Source organism: Gigantopelta aegis, chromosome 11 (assembly GCF_016097555.1).
Source record: "Gigantopelta aegis isolate Gae_Host chromosome 11, Gae_host_genome, whole genome shotgun sequence".
In the NCBI taxonomy this organism is placed as follows: domain Eukaryota; kingdom Metazoa; phylum Mollusca; class Gastropoda; order Neomphalida; family Peltospiridae; genus Gigantopelta; species Gigantopelta aegis.
In genome coordinates, this window is record NC_054709.1 from 29,222,239 (window position 1) to 29,243,156 (window position 20,918).

Genomic DNA, 20,918 nt, shown 5'->3' on the forward strand with positions numbered 1-20,918 from the left:
ATGTACCAGTCGTGGTGCACTGGCTGAAGCGAGATTTCTGTCTAAAAGTTAATTTGAGGTTTTTTGGTGTTTTTTTGCTTCTAAATTCGTCTCTTCTAGCAGTGTTAAATATATATCTGTGTATGTTATCGCCTCGCTACAAATACGTCTGGGATTCCACAAGCCAAAATTAGCAAACCTTACTCAGAGACAGGTATTCTTATACGCATAACGCCGGCAATTAACCGTGCAGATTGCCGCTGTAATTTTAATTTTCCGCCGCATTTATTTTGCCGTGGAAAGTTAAATTTTCTATGTCAGTTTTCTTAGTTAATTATTTATTTTTATAATACTGATAAATTAAACTCCCATCTTACACATTAACCGCAAAAAGCGATACTAAAGTCCGAACCAAATTGTTAACAACTACGATAAATTACCTTCCTACTTTTAATTACTCTTACATTTACCCCAAATTTTGTCCAGACACAAGTTGTGAGAAAACCATTACAGTGACACAGATTCCACATATGAGACTGTAACGATGTCGCCAGTATCGACTTCACTGCGATAGCATTAGGCAAAACACATGCAATGTTCTGCTCTCTGCCATTTTTTTTTTTTTTATGGAATATTCTTCAAAAGGGGTGAAAGACTCCAAAGTATGTGACATAATATAAAATCAATGATCTCTAGTGGTATCTTTAAACAAATAGTAATAAAACAATTAATATGACGTCTTCACGTTTGCTTTTATATAATAACATGTTATGACGTTGTTAGATTAAGTCATATCCTTTCACCTCTCTTGGAGAATATTCCATAAAAAGTGAAAATGGCAGCCGGCACAAAATTACATGCTTTTTTCCCTATGAGATCTCAGCGCAGTCGATATAGGTGACATAGTTAATATCTAATATGTGGAATCTGTGTCATTGTAATCTTTTGTTTTCAGGATTCCTGTCTCGACAAAATGTGGGTAAAATCTAACGAAAATAAAAGTAGGAGAGCAATTAATTGTAGTTGTTAACATTTTGGTTCGGACTTTAGTGTACTATTTTAAAAAGGCACTTCCAAAACGTTAAAAAAAAATTGTTTTGTTTAACGACATCACTAGAGCACATTGATTTATCTATCATCGGTTAATGAATGTAAACCATTTAGAAATTCTGACATATAATCTTAGAGAGAAAACCCCCATTTTTTTTCCATTAGTAGAAAGGGAACTTTTATTGTAAATCATTATTAAAAAAAATAATAAAAAAATAAATAAATAAAAAATAGTTGAAAATGTTCTGTATGAAGGATTATTTACCCATTGAAAAAAGTTAAAGTTTGTTTTGTTTAACGACACCACTAGAACACAGTATTAATCATCGGCTATTGGATGTCAAACATATGGTAATTTTGACATATTATTTTAGAAAGTAAACCCGCTACATTTTTTTCCATTAGTAGCAAGAGGTCTTTTATATGAACCATCCCACAGACAGGATAACACATGCCATGGCCTTTGATATACCAGTATTGGTGCACTGGCTGGAACGAGAAATAGCCCAATGAGCCCACCGACGGGGATCGATCCTGGACCTACCGCACACCAAGCATCGGTCGCTACACAGTGACATCAAGGCTCTATCTTGAGCCTCTATAATCATTACCCCTGTGTGTGCTGTAACCTCACCGTGGTGCAGGGGTGTAACATTCTCTTTGAGAATGGCCAATACAGCACAAAATTAAGTTTTGAGTAAAATTCAGTATCCGTAATAATTTTTGATATTTGTGTTTTTGCACAGTTCTTTACACTGTTTGTTTAAGTCTTGAATTTTTATATTGATGTTGATCATCGCTTTATTTATTTGCATTACCATGGTTTGACACCCAATAGCCGATGTATTTTTCGTGCTGGGGTGTCGTTAAACATTCATTCATTCATTCATTCATTCATTCTATAATCATTACGAATATCAAGAACAAACTGAATTTGCATAAATTAAGATCGAATTAAGAAACTCCTAGTTTGAGCCACATGTACCGGACAATATTTAGAGGATTGTGCACCTTTAAATTTTATGAAATGGATTGAGGCCATGTAGACTTTTAGGCAATTCTCTCTTAATGCCATATTATTTATATCACAGTTTATATCACAGATATCTTCGAAATCTTGTTTCAGTAAATTTGATTCATGATACGTACAGAAATCTTGTTTCAGTAAATTTGATTCATGATACGTACAGAACAACATGGGTTGTTCATGCATTTATGGAAACTTCCGGGGCGAGACTTATCTCAGTGATAAAGTGCCCGCTTGATGCGCGGTCAGGTCTAGGATCGATCCCCGTCGGTGGACCCATTGGCCTATTTCTCCTTCTATCCAGTGTACCACGACTGGTATATCAAGAGCCGTGGTATGTGCTGTTATATCTGTGGAATGCTGCATATAAAAGATCCCTTGCTACTAATGGAAAAAAAATGTAGCGTGTTTCCTCTTTAAGACAATATGTCAGAATTACCCAATATTTGACATCCGATAACGATGATTAATAAATCAATGTGCTCCAGTGGTGTCGTTAACAAAACAAACTTCTTCTTATGGAGACTTCCAAAATGCCCGTTCGGTTAGGATTCATCATACGCTGGTAGGTAAAAATGTACATGCCATTTTGTTAGCTCTGAAATGTTGTTAAAAAACTGTGTTGAAGACATCTTACAACTGAAGACCTGGTTTAAACCCCGCCCCGCCCCAAATAATTTACCCCCCCCCCCAAAAAAAAAAAATGTTTTAATTTTTTTTTTTTAAACACACAACCCACCCACATAAACACTAAAATAAATTAAACGAAATTGCCGATATTATCTGAAGGTCCTATCTTAATTTTACAGCTGGTAGACGAGTAGTATCAGTCGAGACAGGAAGTGCATGTCATAAACAGATAGACGGCGCATTAGATTTAAAGGTGCATTATCGAAGATGCATATATGCCTTATTGCGATATTTTATTATTGATATTATTATTAGTATTATTATTACTATTACTCCTACACCTACTCCTACTCCTCCTCCTCCTCCTCCTACTACTACTACTACTACTACTACTACTACTACTACTACTACTACTACTACTACTACTACTACTACTACTACTACTACTCTACTACTCTACTACTACTACTACTATTATTATTATTGATATTATTATTATTATTATTATTATTATTATTATTATTATTATTATTATTATTATTATTATTATTATTATTATTATTATTATTATTATTATTATTATTATTATTATTATTATTATTATTATTATTATTACATTTATTATTCTTTAATTATTATTATAAAATTAATGACGACAAGTTACTACAAACTGATCTACTCTAGACATAACCACTGCATGATTAAATCGAAATTATCGAAATTGTAATGTGCTTTGACTACTATCTGCTCCTAACCTCAATAAATTATGTCTAGAAGACTAAATGTTGTACTTTGAAAACGTTTATTCGGTAACCTTTGTTGTTCACAAGTGTAGTCGAAGTGCATTATCATATTATGTGTGGCCATCTTAAAAATGACACTACCTACGAAACATGAATTTTTTTAAATAACAAATGTCCGTGTTTATCAATAAAGAAAACACATTGAGAACTGTGTTTTTTTCCTGAAGAAAACTGAAAATTTAAGACAGATTGTTTTAAAAGATAAAAGAAAGTAAAAACCTCAAAGTCATTCGTTGCTTTAAAGAGACTGCCACGAATTTGCTTTTATCGTATAGTAGAGCCTTTTCAACGGCTACAGTTATATGTAAAAAAAAAAAAAAGATCTACTAGTCGATAACATCTTACAATGACAGCAAACTCAGAACAGTGCCTTTAAAACTAAAATCAAAATAGACTGTTTACTGCATCATGACACTTTTAATGGTAAGCGTAATACACAAAAACTCCCATCTATGTCAACGCCGCCATATTTCTTTTAAAGTTTACAAATACAAACGTTAAGAAAGACGAACTTACAACCCAACGTCATTTAATTTTATTCTAGTTTGTACGACAAGCCCAGCAAAGTGCTGATATACCAAAAATACCTCTACAACCAGACACTCATCAAAGTGAAGATTGCACGATCTGTTTGGACCTGGCGGTAAATATTTTGCAAACCAGAGGTGAGGGGCATTTACAAGTTTAATTTAAGATGCACGGTCATCTGGGTGTGTTTAATTATATCTTTAAAACAAAACTCGACGAATTAGCGGAGATAGGAATCCGACCAGAGATACAAGTACATCCGAATTTAAACGACCGGGTGTAGTTAGTACGGAATAAAACCATTAACGTAAATAGAGATAAGGCGAAATGTTATCGGGGAGAACCAGTCGTTCGCAAATGATGGACAGCAGGTGGATGAGGAATCTGCTTGCATTGGGATGTTACAGAAATATTCACAAAGGGAGGGAAGGAAGGAGGGAGGGAGAGAGATAGACAGACACAGAGAAAGAGAGAGAGACAGCAAAGAGAGACAGAAGACAGGAAGAGAGAGAGAGAGAGAGAGAGAGAGAGAGAGAGAGAGAGAGAGAGAGAGAGAGAGAGAGAGAGAGAGAATGACTGACATACAAATAGAGAAAGATACAGACAGAGAAAGAGAAACACACACACACACACACACACACACACACACACACACACACATAGACAGACAGACAAAGGGAGAGAGAGAGACAGAGACTTTTAAGGTGTGTGATGTTTCTTTGACACGACACAGGCATAACTAAAGCGATAACGAATAGTTTTAAAATTTCAAATTAAATATTCATAAAATGAATCTAAATTGTGTACCCGTCATGTTACCCATGTAATTATATTTTACAAAAAACAGGAGACATTTTCTGCACCTCAAGACAATTCGTTTTAAAACCTACTTTTATATAACATATTGATGACATATCATGATATCAACATCACATATAATAAGCGGTTTGCTTGCAAATTCAGTGGACACTGTTCACCAGTGATATGAAACGTTTATATAAACTAAGAATGGGCTTTTAAATTAATGGCAATTAAGATATTTGTAATTTAATTATATATGTTTCAATACATATTTAATTTAAACTATGTATTTCAACCAGGAAACATTAAATAGATTATTTTAACAAGAGCATATCAATTTAATTAAAACTTTTTAATGTTATAAGCAATGGAAATTGATTTGTATCAATACGTAATGATGCAAGACGCCAGACAAGGGACATAACGGAAATTGTCAGTAATTTTGTAATATAAAAACCCCATCGTTTTTATTATAAAGATTATTAGAAACAAAGGAATTTCACATAATACTTATGAAAACCGCGAGCAAACGCATTATTATCATGACAATTTAAAGCGGCAGACCCTAGATTTTAAACAGAACGACGTATTTTTAACTATTAAACTGTGGTGGGGTTTTTTAATAATTTAAATTAGAAGTACTTACTTTTTATTGTTCAGAATATTCGTTCTCGTACACCAGAAATAGTTCTGGTCATTCAGGTTTTCGTAATACCACAAAATGCACTTTCCATAAGTCTAAAAAGGCACGTTCGCAGGGCCGAAGCTAGGATTTTTTGTTGGCGGGGGAGGGGGAGGGGGAGTGGCAACTGAGTAGTTAATAGTATAAAACTCCTTAAACGGTTAAGTTTCTATAATGCTTTCCAGATTTTTTTTTGATTTTTTTTTTTTGGGGGGGGGGGAGAGACTATCACCCCCCCCCCGCCCCTCCGCTAGCTACGGAATTAAGAATTAATGGTTATAGAGATAAGCTGTAGTTATTTTAGACGACATTTCCTCCGTTTAAACATCAGAGGATTTAGCTTCACTCTGTTATATCTTTTTTCGTACACACCCGTTTGTGTGAACACCATGCGTTATTTATAATAACACACCCTGTTTACACATACCCTATTTACACATGTACGTGTGTTAACAATTTCAAGACATACAACTGGCTGCCCCTAGGTGACGACCATGTCACCAATGCCATATATCCAATGAAAAACAACACGATGGAAATCGATTAGACTGTGACGTATAATTAACCTGACAATCATGTGTCTGTGACGCGTAAGTTAACTACAAGTGCAAAGGGTTGTAAATATCTTTTGGTAGAAAAAGATGCTAAAATGTGCTTAAAACCAGGTTTTTGGGAATATGTAAGAAATAGAATAATACATTCGTGTCCGTTAGATACCATTTATCTCACAACTCGTTGCTTAAAAACGTATCAAACTCGCTTTCGCTCGTTAAGATACATTTTAAAACAACTCGTGAGATAAATGGTATCTAACGGCCACTTATGTATTATTGTCTATATTCAAATGTGTCGCGCAGGTTTGTAGATTGACTAAACTTAGTGTCCATTTTCACAGATTGAAACTATAGTCTGCTCCGTTAATAATTTTAAAGGACAGAAGTACTCTGACGGTGAGAGAGCTAGATGGACATTTGGACAGTTGGTAGCCCTTCCAAATGTCCGTCTAGCCCTCTTACCGTCAGAGTACTCGGGCTACCCCCCCCCTCCAATCCCCTCCCGGCCCTGAGGTTCAAGCATGCTGTCCTGGACACACACCCAGGACAGTGGGTTAGTTGTTAGTTGGTTAGTGGTTAGTTAGAGAGAAGAGGATGTAGTGGCCTTACGCCTACCCACTGAGCCCCTAAGAACTCGCTCTCGGTTGGAGCCGGTACCAGGCTGCGAACCGTGTACCTACCAGCCTGTAGTCCAATGACTTAACCACTGCGCCACCGAGGCCGGTATGAGCTCCTCCGACCCTGTGTTATCTTTAGTGCCATTACTTAATCCGTCAGTTACAGAAGCGTACAGCACCGTCATTCGCCGAGGGAACCACACACGTAAAAATGTTCAAAGGTTGCATATCTCTCCTGATTGATACGTCGAATTAAGGAATTACACGGAAACAGGTGAGCGCCGTTTGCGCTGGAACCGATTAGCAGTCGGGCCGTTCCGTCACCCTTAACGAATTCCTCAAGCCTAAATTTGCAGCGGGCAAAAAGAGAAGATTCAATTATGTACTTAAAGACTATCTGGAGCTTCTACAGCCGATCACACAGACCATGGCTAATTTCCAATCAAGGGGTTCGAAAGTTGAAAACATAAAATTGCACATGAATTGGAAAGCTTAGTCTGGCGGATAGTGCGCGGAAGGGTGGGAGGGATGTTCCGTCTTCGAAAAACACAGAAGATTAACGAAAGGATGTACATGTTTCGTCTCTGGAAACAGACACAGATTAAATATGTAAAAACATGGCAAAGGGGTTTTATTTTTTGTTACAATATCCTCCCCTCTATCCAGCGCATTGGTTTTAACAGATGGTATTTAGTTATCATATTTGTACGGCGTAAGTTGTTTTTCGTAAAACTGCAAAATGTGAATTAAAGAATGGATTAGGAAAACATATATTGTGTTATACATGTATATTGTTCAGTTTGGTCATATTTAGTGGGGTTTTTTTTTTTTAAATTGTGTTATATATTGTTAAAGTGACAGACTCTATTCTTCATAATTCTAAAAACGCACGTTCGTCTGAGAAGTAATGTTCATCGAGACAAGCTCTAGTTATTTTTAGACGGTATTGCCACATTTTTAAACATCATACACTTTAGCTTCTCTCTGTTATAACCATATCCAAATGTGTTGCCCGTGGCATGTACTATCCTGTCTGTGGGATGGTGCATATAAAAGATCCCTTGCTGCTAATCGAAAAGAGTAGTCCATGAAGTGGCGACAACAGGCTTCCTCTCTCAATATGTGTGTGGTCCTTAAAGGAAACATGACACGAGACCATATTATAGCTCATTTTAAAAGAAAAATGATATAAAAATAATATACAAATAACTTTATAACAATAAAATACGTGTAGTTAACTTAAAATGAAAAAATTACGCTAATCAGTATCAAAGTACGATTTATGCATATTTCTTCGTGAGCGTTCGGAAAAAAAGGGAAGTGACGTCAGAGCCGCTGTACTCTTCCATTGTTGTTAACTGTTTATATATGGAGTAAGGGGCTTACGATCTTTTCAGTTCAACAGTGCCGTACTGCGCGGCCTTTGGGTGTAAAAATAAACAGTTTAAACGATCGGGATTGTCTTTTTATGGTTTTCCAAAGGATTGTATCCGAAGAAAGACGCGTGTATTTTATCGCAAAAGAAAAGATTGGACACCAACACCGCATAGTACTTTGGTGTCAGCCTAATTACAGCCCGGAGCCCGAACGTTACCCGGAGACAAAAACAGTACTCGGTTGCGAATGCCGAGGTGTACTGTACATTGTACATATTTGGCACAAAGATACACCTCAGCATGATGTATTTATATATGTTAAAACAAAAATGTAGAATTTTTTATTTATTTATTTTTTTGGAAAAAAAAAAAAAAGATTTTTCATGTTAGGGCTGTAGGCCTACATAACAAAATCTGTATTCACCGTCCGAAGAAGGAAACGTCAATAAGTAATTAAATATGGCATATACAAACATGGGATTTGGCATGAGGATACATCTCAGTACGATGTATTTAAATATGTTTTTAAAAAACGTGTAGAAAACAATAATTTTAAATAATGTTTTTAATCTTCGGGCGGAATACGTCACAAAAACGTTCCTCATCGCCCGAAGCCCCAAAGCAACACGAAGTTCAATACAAAAAAACCCACTACTGTCGGTGTCGAAATAACTATTATGTTTCATCCACGGGCTGACTTGAGAATCGGAGTGTTGTTTTAGTTAATTGGTCCTTTCTTTCCGTGGCCTGCACATGTGATTCCTGATTGGCAGGTGTATATTGCAGGGTATCGACCAGGTAAGTGATTACCACGGTCTAGACATACGTACAAAATACGTGCCAGTTTTTTTAAGTTCAGGGTATTATGGCGTAACCTGTCGCGACTATAGTACAATGTTAATAGACATTATCAGCCGCCCTGCTTCATTACTGTAAATAATGCTGTAAAACCCTTGATTAAGTAGACTTTCGCATCTAAAATTACAAAACTGACCAATTACGTAGTACCAAAGAAAAGAAAATTATCACTTGGGTATCGTGAGTGGTCGTTTTTACTCTAACGCACCCTACCAATAGGCCTAATAATATGCTACTTTTTTTATGAGAGAAAAATACTATAACCCCATTTCGTTCTATTGATGCAAATAGAAATATATTTAGTTTAAAAGTTGATTATACTCTCAAGTCATTTATGTTGTTTTACAAGCCAGGTTAATGAAAGTGAAGCGCCTTGTCGTAAATTAGAGCGTTTGTTTACACTGTGCATACAGATTTCATTATGTACAGCCCGAACATAAAAAATGCGATATTTTCTTTAAAAAAAACCCCCAAAATGTTTGTCCTACATTTATATTTTTTACGTATTTAAATACATCATATCGAGGTGTATCTTTATGCTAAATATGAACAGTATACACCTCGGCATTAGCATCCGAGTTTTGGTTTTGTCTCCGGGTTGCTTTCGGGCTCCGGGCTGTAAATTGGTCGACCGGTCTGGTCTGGCACCATCAGTTTCTCCACCCTCCGACTCACTATCCGTTTTTTCTTCAGTATCACTGTTGTAAGTAAATGTGTGTCTTTCTTCATTTACTAACAGCTCATATTGATACGGCAAAACGTTTTGCGAACGAACACTCATTGTTTTGGTAAGCTGTGCAAGTCTTAGATTCTTTATGAGTGGTACGGACTAATGCTTTTAAGTGTAAGGCTTCAGATCAAGCGACGCGTCTCTGACGTCACGGACCTCGTGATTGCCCTGCTCATTAAAGATCGGCAATTTCCGCTAAGAGCTCGTATCTGGGGTTCTTTTATGGAGATATTTTAAGTAATTAATTTTTTATAAAAAAAAAAATTAAGTGATTCAATTTATAATTAATTGTACATGGTTGGTGCCAAATATGGTTTACGTGACATGTTTCCTTTAACCATATGTCTGTAGCCATATAACAGTAAATAAAATGTTTTGAGTGCGTCATTAAATAAAACATTTCTTTCTTTTTTCTTTCCAAATGTGTTACAGGTTTGTAGATGAACAAAACTTGGTGTTCATTTTCACGGACTGAAACTAGGGTCTGCCACTTTAAGTTTGCTGACGTTTTGTTTGGTTTTGGTTTTGGTTAAGTTTGTTATAATTATTTCGTTACGTTTATTACATTTTGTTAAGTTTTTTTTTTTATCTTTTGTTTGATTAACTCAAACTTGAATTCATTTGCAGACTGCCAGACTTCATTCGCCAATCGCTCTAGCCAGTGCACCACGACAGGTATATCGAAGGCCGTGGTATGTGTTATCCTGTCTGTGGGATAGTGCATATAAAAGATCCCTGGCTGCTAATCGAAAATAGTAGCCCATGAAGTGGCGACAGTGGGTTTCCTCTCTCAATGTCTGTGTGGTCCTTAGCCGTATGTCCGACGCCATATAACCGTAAATAAAATGTGTTGAGTGCGTCGTTAAATAAAACATTTCTTTCTTTCTTTCCTTCCTAACCGCATGAAGAAGCAAACCTCTGTGTCTATAGTCTTCGAAACATTTCATAACCACAACGAAAAATCTTGCTTTGATATATAAAAAAATTATATCAGCTGTAAATTAGAAAAAAAAGCAGTCATCATCTAAAATAAAAAAGACTCTAAAAAACTGTCATGATAAGTGTGTACGTGGATGAACCTTGCATTAGGTGATATCAGTAAATGCTTCTACATGTGTCTCGATTACGAACAGAAATATACTAAATGATTTTGTTTCTGACACCGCTGTACGTACAATCATTCAATTCAACATTTCAGAGTAAATATTTTAGAAAAAAACAACAACAGTAGTATCCACTGCTTATGACACACGAAGAAAAACAACAGATACCCTGTGTAGAAAGAAACTCAGCGTGCGTTAACACGATAGAATCAAGACCAAAGAATAAATCTCCCGTTATGTGAAGGAACCTCAGACAGCTGTGATCTTCACGTCTGCTTTTTCGTTGGACTGTGATTATTGTATGGCAGGCAGCTTTGTAGTGATAATCTTTAGACTGAGGTTAATAGGGAACAGTATGCATTTCTTGCGAACACGTGCAGCCTGTAAACATTGAAGTCTTCTTTGTGTTAATCCCAATTCACTTTTAGTGTAAAATGGGTCTCTTTCTTGCGAACACGTGTAGCCTGTAAACATTGAGGTCTTCTTTGTGTTAATCCCAATTCATGTTTTAGTGTAAAATGGGTCTACTCCGGCCAAGTTTATTGGCGATTTATTTGCGGTAATTCAAGCCCATGCAAATGCAATACTTTCAGTTTAAAATCGGTGAACTCCAGCCTTATTCCAGACTCCTTTCTGGTTATAATAATAATAATAATAATAATAATAATAATAACTCCTGTGAGGCCTGGGCTCAGCCTTCGTCCTTGACCTCCTTAGGGCTGATTAATAATATTAATTGTAAAATTAAGTTAGGATACATTTAGAAATGCCCGATCGCATTGTATAATTTAGAAATGTATTATATTAATAAAACAAATTAGAATAATTTTAATTATTAAATAATTTTAGGTTGCGCTTCAAAAAAATAATTAAAATAAAGTCCTGCCAACCCCCCTCACTCACTCACTCATTCACTCACTCACTCGCTCACTTACTCAATAACAAAGCAATAATTAAAGCTATAATGGACTCACTTATCAAAGAAAACAAACACAAAAGCAAGCAAAAGAAAGAAATGTTTTATTTAACGACGCACTCAACACATTTTATTTACGGTTATATGGCGTCAGACATATGGTTAAGTACTACACAGATTTTGAGAGGAAACCCGCTGTCGCCACTACATGGGCTACTCTTTCCGATTAGCAGCAAGGGATCTTTTATTTGCGCTTCCCACCGGCAGGATAGCACAAACCATGACCTTATTGAACCAGTTGTGGATCACTGGTCGGTGTAAGTGGTTTACACCTACCCATTGAGGCTTGTGGAGCACTCACTCGTGGCTTGGAGTCGGTATCTGGATGAAAAATCCCATGCCTCGACTGGGATCCGAACCCAGTACCTACCAGCCTTTAGACCGGTGTCCTAACCACGACGCCACCGAGGCCGGTCAAAAGCAAGCAATAAATCAGTCAATGGTGTGCCGTCAAAAATCAAGATACCCCTACTGTCATACAAAACCAGCACCTATCAATCTTAATAATTAGATGACGCAAGCATTACAGCACCGCTGAGACCCGCTCGTTAGTGGCACCACAGGGGCAGATCCAAGAATGTGTGAGGGTGGGTCACAAATTCCTCAAAAAGTTATTTGAATTGGTCAAAGGGAGTGATATCTGTAAGAAGGTTCGGCGGCATGCTCCCTGTTTTTGTTTAACGACACCACTAGAGCACACTGATTTATTAATCATCGACTATTGGATGCCAAACATTTGGTAATTCTGACATATAGCCTTAGAGAGGAAACTACATTTTTCCATTAGTAGCAATGGATCGTTTGCACTTTCCTACAGCCTTTGTGTGGCATATTAATGCAGATCTGTGTATTAAATCTCTGTTGTTTCTTGTTGTTATAACTTGTTCATATGTTCGCTTTCTCTTTCTTTTATTACATGGGAATCTGTCCCCTCAACCAGTGTACTCATACAATGGTTGCAATAAGGATTGTATTGTATTGTATCGTATTGTATCGTATTGTATCGTATTGTATTGTATCGTATTGTATCGTATTGTATTGTATCGTATTGTATTGTATTGTATTGTATCGTATTGTATTGTATTGTATCGTATTGTATCGTATTGTATCGTATTGTATCGTATCGTATGTATCGTATTGTATCGTATTGTATTGTATCGTATTGTATCGTATTGTATCGTATCGTATCGTATCGTATCGTATTGTATTGTATTGTACTGATATACCAGTTGTGGAGTACTGGCTGGAATGAAAAAATAGCCCAATGGGCCCACCGACGGGATCGATCACAAACCGACCGCGCATCAAAGGAGTGCCTTACCACTGGGCTACGACCCGCCCCTTAAAAAGGACACTTCAAACGGGTGGTGATGCGGGAGGGTCACGGGACCCCTGCGACCCCCCCCTCACCATCAAACACACACACACACACACACACACACACACACACACACACACAACACACACACACACTCTGAATGCGCCAATCCTCGAGGTTAATAATCACTGTTTGTAGCCACTCGGAAAGTGACATTCTGTCAAATAGTAATTGGATTTGCTTATCTTTCGATTTAATGGTCCCAAAGCTCAGCGAATTGTGCCATTTCCGAAATCTTCCGATACATCGCAATATTCTTACACTATTACACGGAACGGTGTGGTTCCCGCGCAAATTACGGAATCCTCGTGGTGCGCGTAAATCAAATTGCGCGCCGGTTACGGAGTAAAGTGACTTTGATTGATACACTTCTTACTCGAAGATGCAGATCTGTGCCGATCATTTGGAGTAATTCTGCGAGATTTCTCGTCAGGCCTGGTCCACAAATTGGATCAGATGATCTCTTAGAGAGTCTCAAAACGTCTACCAGTCTGTGTATGTGTGTGTGTGTATGTGTGTATGTGTGTGTGTGTGTGTATGTGTGTATGTGTGTGTGTATGTATGTGTGTGGTGGTGGGGGGGGGGGGGGGGTCGCAGGGGTCCCGTGACCCTCCCGCATCACCACCCGTTTGAAGTGTCCTTTTTAAGGGGCGGGTCGTAGCCCAGTGGTAAGGCACTCCTTTGATGCGCGGTCGGTTTGGGATCCCCCCTTCTATCCCCCTCGCTCCCCCTCCCTCTCTCTCTCTCTCTCTCCTCTCTCTCTCTCTCTCTCTCTCTCTCTCTCTCTCTCTCTCTCTCTCTCTCTCTCTCTCTCTCTTTTATCTCTTTCTACCTTTCTGCCTTTTGCTCTATCTTCCTCCCTATCACTGTCTCTTTCTCCTTGTCTGGTCCCCTCTATCTCTCTCCTATCTCTGTATGTCTTTGTCTGTCTCTCTTTCTGTCTCTCTCTCTCTCTCTCTCTCTCTCTCTCTCTCTCTCTCTCTCTCTCTCTCTCTCTGTGTCTGTGTGTGTGTGTGTGTCTCTCATACATACACCACTCTGTTTTTCTCTCTGCCGTTGTCTGTCTGTCTGTCTGTCTGTCCGTCTGCCTTTTTTCTGTCTCTCCCCAAAGCGTCGAAACAACCATATGTTAGACACAAAAGACAACGTGCTGTATCACTGGGACGTAATAAAGACTTTCAGGGCGGGATTTAGCCCAGTGGTAAAGCGCTCGCCTGATGCGCGGTCGGTCTAGGATCGATCTCCGTCGGTGGACTCATTGGACTATTTCTCGTTTCAGCCATTTCTCGACGACTGGTATATTAAAGTCCGTGGTATGTGCTATCCTATATGTGAGATGGCCCATACAAACGATTCCTTGCTACTAATGGAAAAATGTTGCAGGTTTTATCTCTAAAACTATATGTCGAAATTACCCAATGTCTGACATCCAATGCCCGATGATAACAAAATCAATGTGCTCTAGTGGTGTCGTTAAACAAAACAAACAAATAAACTTTAATAAAAAAAAAACATTCAGTAGCAACACCTGTGTTGTACTTATACACTTGACTTTTACACTTGAAAAAAATCACGATAATGTGTCTTTAAGATGTATGTACGTTTTTCTATTATATATGTCAGCGTAATCGAAGATACGTTCCTTATCCTATGAATATCTACTAAATATTTAGTATCCGATTACACTGTTTTATGATATTAAAAAAAATAAAAATCCTATTAAATTATTATTCGCTGCTTCCGGGTAATAGATCATACACTGATATATTATACACGCAAAGACACGATTTGTAGACGATCTGGTGGTTTGGTTGTTAAGTCATCGGACTTAAGGCTGGGATGTACTGGGTTCGCATCCCGATACCGGCTCCAATCCTGAGCAGGCTTTAATGAATGGATGGGTGTGAGGCCACCACACTGACGTCTCTCTCATTAACCACAAAGAACTAACCACTAAACCATTGTCGGCGTTGAGAGCGTGCATGAACCTTAATTGAGTGTAAGCACGAACAAATAAACAAAGGAAACCACCCAAAAAACAACAACTATAAACACCCCCATCCCTAAAACCCCCACAAACCCCCCACAAAACCACAAAGAACTCCAACAATAAGAAAGAATAAAAAAAAAACAACAAAAAAAACCGTCAGATAAATCAAAACAACCACAAACCAGCAACAGTTGTTTGTAAATTAAACCGGTAACCCATTCGTTTTTTAACTTCCAGTAAGTCGGTGACAAGCTATCTTACATAGCAATAACAGGTTGTTTGTGAGTAAACATGCCGACAACACTGTTGGCGTCCTGCAATATACTTCCTGTATCAAATGAGAGAGAGAGAGAGAGAGAGAGAGAGAGAGAGAGAGAGAGAGAGAGAGAGAGAGAGAGAGAGAGAGAGAGAGAGAGAGAGAGAGAGAGTGACTATTTACAGAGTAGCGTTGACAGTTGTTGTCAGTCTCGTCACTCAAGTCTCCTGTCAGATATCAGGTTCTGTTAAACATATATTAATACAGAAACCACTAGTCGTAATGGTCTATTAAGTACCAGGCACTACAATACAGAGAATGGAGAAAGAGATAGTTAGAAACTATGAGACAGAGAGTGAAGAAAGAGATGGAAAAGAATAGAGACAGACGTTGACAGACAAACAATCAGAGACAGGAAGAGGTACTAACAGATAGAGAGATAGAGAGAGAGAGAGAGAGAGAGAGAGAGAGAGAGAGAGAGAGAGAGAGAGAGAGAGAGAGAGAGTGAGAGAGAGAGATTAAGCGTTATGAATGATACGGTCACTGTTTGAGGAGCTATTCAGAAGAGAGTAGCGCTGAAAGTTGTTGTCAGACTCGTCACTCAGTCTCCTGTCAGATATCAGGTTCTGTTAAACATAAATTAATACAGAAACCACTAGTCGTAATAGGGTACTAAGTACCAGACACTATTAGACAGAGAATGGAGAAAGATATATTGAGAGAGCGAGATAGTGAGAAACAATATGAGAGGCAGAGAGTGAAGAATTAGAGACAGACATTGAAAAAGGAGAGACAGATATATAGAGATAGACAGAGACAGAGAGAGAACGATGGAAAGTTAGCCTGCCAGACTGACAGAATTATCTATCTATCTATATATATATATATATATATATATATATATAGAGAGAGAGAGAGAGAGAGAGAGAGAGAGAGAGAGAGAGAGGGGGGGGGGAGCTGGAGGAATACATCATTAAATATAGCCTAATTAACACAATAATTCTACAAAAATAAATCCTCAAGTTTTAATATTAATATTTTGTCTCAATTTATATTATTCCCCCACACAAGCGCGTGCACTGGCAACTCACAACATGAATATACACACTGTCCATCCCCCACTCATATACATACATACATTACACACACACACACACACACACACACACAACACACACACACTCGCACACACATGCATACATGCACTGACACACAGATGCACTCTCTCTCTCTCACACACACACACACACACACACTCAAAAACACATACACACACACGGACACACACACACACACACACACGCGCGCGCGCGCACACTCAAACACATACTTACCACAGGCAGACACCACAGAAAGAATTTTTTTTTCTCCAAAAACTGTTTATGTTTTTTTTAATTAAATTTTTTTTATTAAAAAATATTAAAAGATGATTGTAAAATGGCGGCACCAGTTTTGTAACAAAGTACCCACTATAATATCAAATGGAGACTCTCGGAGAATGTGTCCAAGACAGTCGTGATTGAACCTTCAGTGGGTGTAAAGCACGAGTCTAATAGTTGATTGATTGATTGAAAACGTGAAGAGCCTCGGTGGCGTCGTGGTTAAGCCATCGGACTAGAGGCTGGTAGGTACTGGGTTCGCAGCCCGGTACCGGCTCCCACCCAAAGCGAGTTTTAACGACTCAGTGGGTAGGTGTAAGACCACTACACCCTCTTCTCTCTCACTAACAACTAACAACTAACCCACTGTCCTGGACATACAGCCCAGATAGCTGAGGTGTGTACCCAGGACAGCGTGCTTGAACCTTAATTGGATATAAGCACGAAAATAAATTAAAATGAATGAAGCTGGTAGGTACAGGGTTCGCAGCCCGGTACCTGCTCCCACCCAGAACGAGTTTTAACGACTCAATGGGTAGGTGTAAGACCACTACACACTCTTCTCTCTCACTAACCACTTACCAACTAACCCTCAGTCATCAGACATAAGGCTGGTAGGTACAAGGTTCGCAGCCCGGTACCGGCTCCCATCCAGAGCGAGTTTTTAACGACTCAATGGGTAGGTACAGTCCTCTTCTCTCTCACTAACCGCTAACAACTAACCACTAACCCACTGTTCTGGACAGACAGCCTAGATAGCTATGTGTGTGTTGTGTGTGTGTGTGTGTGTGTGTGTGTGTGTGCCCAGAGTAGCGTGCATGAACCTTGATAGGATTATAAGCTCGAAAACAAGTTGAAATGAATGAAAAAGCAACAATGTACTCACCGCGCACTCAGTTGTAGGGGCACATTCTCTCATCTCACGCCACAAGTTCTTTCTACCCAGTCATGTTTCTCCTACAATCCCTTCGACTAGAGGCGCTCGCGGAATCTGAACGAAAAACTTTCTCACCAATCAGAAAGACACCTGGAGAAGGAAAGAAAGAAAGAAAAAATTTCTAAATATCCAGACACCGCTATTAACTACACATAGGTGGTATTTCTTGTATCGGCAATACCGGCATTATTTATAAGTTAGGCTGTTCTCATGCGCATATTATTATGCGGTCGGTGGCGGTAGTTGTGGTGGTGATGGGGTGGGGGTGGGGATGGGTTCGTAGGACAATCATACCCCTTCTCCCCACACACAGGTTCAAGGACATTTTCTTCTCTTTTTTTTTTCAATATATTTTCCAGGGAAGATCGACTCAAAACCCCCTGTCCAAGAAAATCTTCTTCTTTTTTCAATATATTATCCAGCGGGGGGGGGGGGGGGGGGGGGGGGGGGGAGGAGGAATGACTCGAAACCCCTCGCCTCTGCTCAAGGAAATTTTCTTCTTCTTTATATTTTCCGGGGGGGGGGGGGGGGGAGAGAATGACTCGGAGCCTATCGCCCCTCCTCAAACTTTTTTTTCCCAATATATTTTTTGGGGGAAGTATAACTTAACACCCCCCTCCCCCCCCGCCTATGAACTTCGCTCGACACAGGCTGGACCCCCCTGCTAAAGTTCCTGCGCCTGGTTCTAGATATAATTCAATGGTGCTTTGAGGGGACGGTGGCAAACATGCACCCCCTGAAAAATCCACCACCACCCTAGATACACAGACACCTCACCCTGAGACATGGACTCAAATATAGGACACACGTACACTAACAAATTATGTTATATACATAATTGGACAAATCAGGGGCTTAATGCACTAAATCCTCGCTGTTTTGTGGGATCTTGCAGTGCAGTGCATAAATACTTGCAAGGGCGTTGGTGTGTTCTTTAAGAGAGCTTAAACCAGCTTTGTGAAGTAGGCCATGGTGTTTGTACCCCAAAGCGGTTGCAGAATTAATTCAGTTGGGATGAGGAAGAGCTGAACACTACTGTATAGGGAAATCGTGCTGGAATACAAGTAAAATCAAATGTACTACATGTACATGTACATGTATATAAATATATATATAATATTATATATAATTATAATTATATCTATATATATACCTGATATATATAGAGGATTTTATTTTGTTTAACGACAACACTAGAAAATATTGATTTATTAATCATCGGCTATTGGATGTCAAACATTTGGTAATTTTGATATATAGTCTTAGAGAGGAAACCCGCTACTTTTTCCCCGTTAGTAGCAAGGGACGTTTTATATGCACTATCCCACAGGCAGGATAGCACGTACCACGGCCTTTGATATACCACAAGGACACACCGAATGTGTGTTAGTAATATTCTACACTATCGTAGCTTTCATTTGACACCAATACGATCATCCTGGTATTACGAGTAAACGAGTGGTGATGTTTTGAACATGATAAGGATTTACTGACTTGTACTCTCACATTCTGAAATATATGGTGGTGTAGCACAATCTATAGTCAGGTTTTGACTAGTGTACACAGGCGTAAGGGATCCCATTTTTTGTAGGGGCAGACTGATTTTTCTGCCATAATTAAACGAACATGCTCGAATCTGGATGACAACATTTATTCATATTAGCATTACTGACAAACAGCTATATAGAACAGGCAAACGAATCACTATATTCACCTTTAAATGAATTACAAAGTAATATTATGGGTAAAGGTTCCAGGAAACCTCATTTTGTCGGAATATCTTTATCTTTTTTGCCCGGATTTGAGGATTTGCTCCAGACCTGGGGGTGGGGGGTCGGGGCAGTGTCCCCCTGTCTCTTACGCTTATGCTAGAGTGTGTGTGTGCGGGGGGGGGGGGGGGGGGCCAAACGCCACATTTGGAAGGACGTTCGTTTGGCAATATCACTAACCCTAACCCAAACTCTATTTGTTATAAGTATTTATAATGTTCTTTATACGTGACAGTGCCAAAGGAAAGTCCTACTCCACATTTTAGTCTTTATTTATAAATAGTAGGAAAAAATTAAATTTTCGTCTTCGTGTGTGCGTGTGGTGGGGTGGAAGCACATATCCGCCCCCAGGTTCCTATGGGTCAGCCCTGTGGTAGTATATGTTAGGTACTAACCTTCTTTTTTTTTGTTGTCTATGAATATAATTTAATCTAGTGTAATGCAGTGCATCTGGATCAAGCTTGACATGCCCAGATACGATGCTATAGATACAGTCAACAGGCCGTCTAATTCGCACTTGGAATAACTGTTTGAGTGCTCGGAGCCAATACAAACAGAACATCACACTATCAAACACAACACCGAGGGTCCAATTTGCAAGATGCACCCACCAAAGGGCAGATAAGTCATGTTTTCATAAATAAATATTCGAACTCTTCAGCTCCGTTTTGCAGCTGCACCATATTACGTATCAATCTGGTGGTGATATTTTCTAATCAACCAATTCAGGAAGAACGTAAAGGCATGTTGTGTTTATAAGCATTACAAAGAAAGGGCAGTTATTAGGATTTTAGTGTTTTTTTTCTAAATATTCCTGCAGTTATGTAGGCCTAATGTCAGCGAAGCGATAGGAATAAATGAATTACGAGAAGAGATTAAAAAGGCAATCTTATCTCTTCATCTCCAAAAAATATTTGTCTAATGTAAAACACAAACACAACTACAGTTTTAATATACATGTGTGCTTCATTATCAACAGGTAGTGTCATCTGTGTTGATTTAATATAGAACATCTCTGTTCCATTTTCAATACATGTTCTTACAGTCCATTGGGGAGAACACCATGCCATCACTTTGCAATAACACACACACACGTGTGATACCGATTTAAAGACATAAGATTGACGATCCGGTCTCCACAGGCATGCCATCCAATGAAATAAGCATGATCGAAATTGAATGATCTATTGCGAGAGAGAGAGAGAGAGAGAGAGAGAGAGAGAGAGAGAGAGAGAGAGAGAGAGAGAGAGAGAGAGAGAGACAGAGACAGAGAGACAGACAGACAGAGGGAGAGACAGAGAGAGAGAGAGAGAGAGAGAGAGAGAGAGAGAGGGAGAGAGAGAGAGAGACAGACAGACAGAGACAGACAGACAGAGGGAGAGACAGACAGAGAGACAGAGAGAGAGAGAGAGAGAGAGAGAGAGAGAGAGAGAGACAGACAGACAGACAGACAGAGAGACAGACAGGCAGACAGAGACAGGCAGACAAACAGACA

General features: G+C 38.8%; 1 protein-coding gene across 1 annotated transcript in view; it reads right to left on the reverse strand.

Moving 5' to 3' along the window:
* LOC121385555 (muscarinic acetylcholine receptor M3-like) overlaps positions 1 to 17,734 on the reverse strand; it is a 158,986-nt gene extending 141,252 nt beyond the window's left edge. The window contains exon 1 of the mRNA XM_041516270.1: positions 17,604 to 17,734. The gene's annotated coding sequence lies outside the window, so the exon portion shown is untranslated. The remainder of the gene's footprint in view (positions 1 to 17,603) is intronic.
* Positions 17,735 to 20,918: the final 3,184 nt, after the last annotated feature.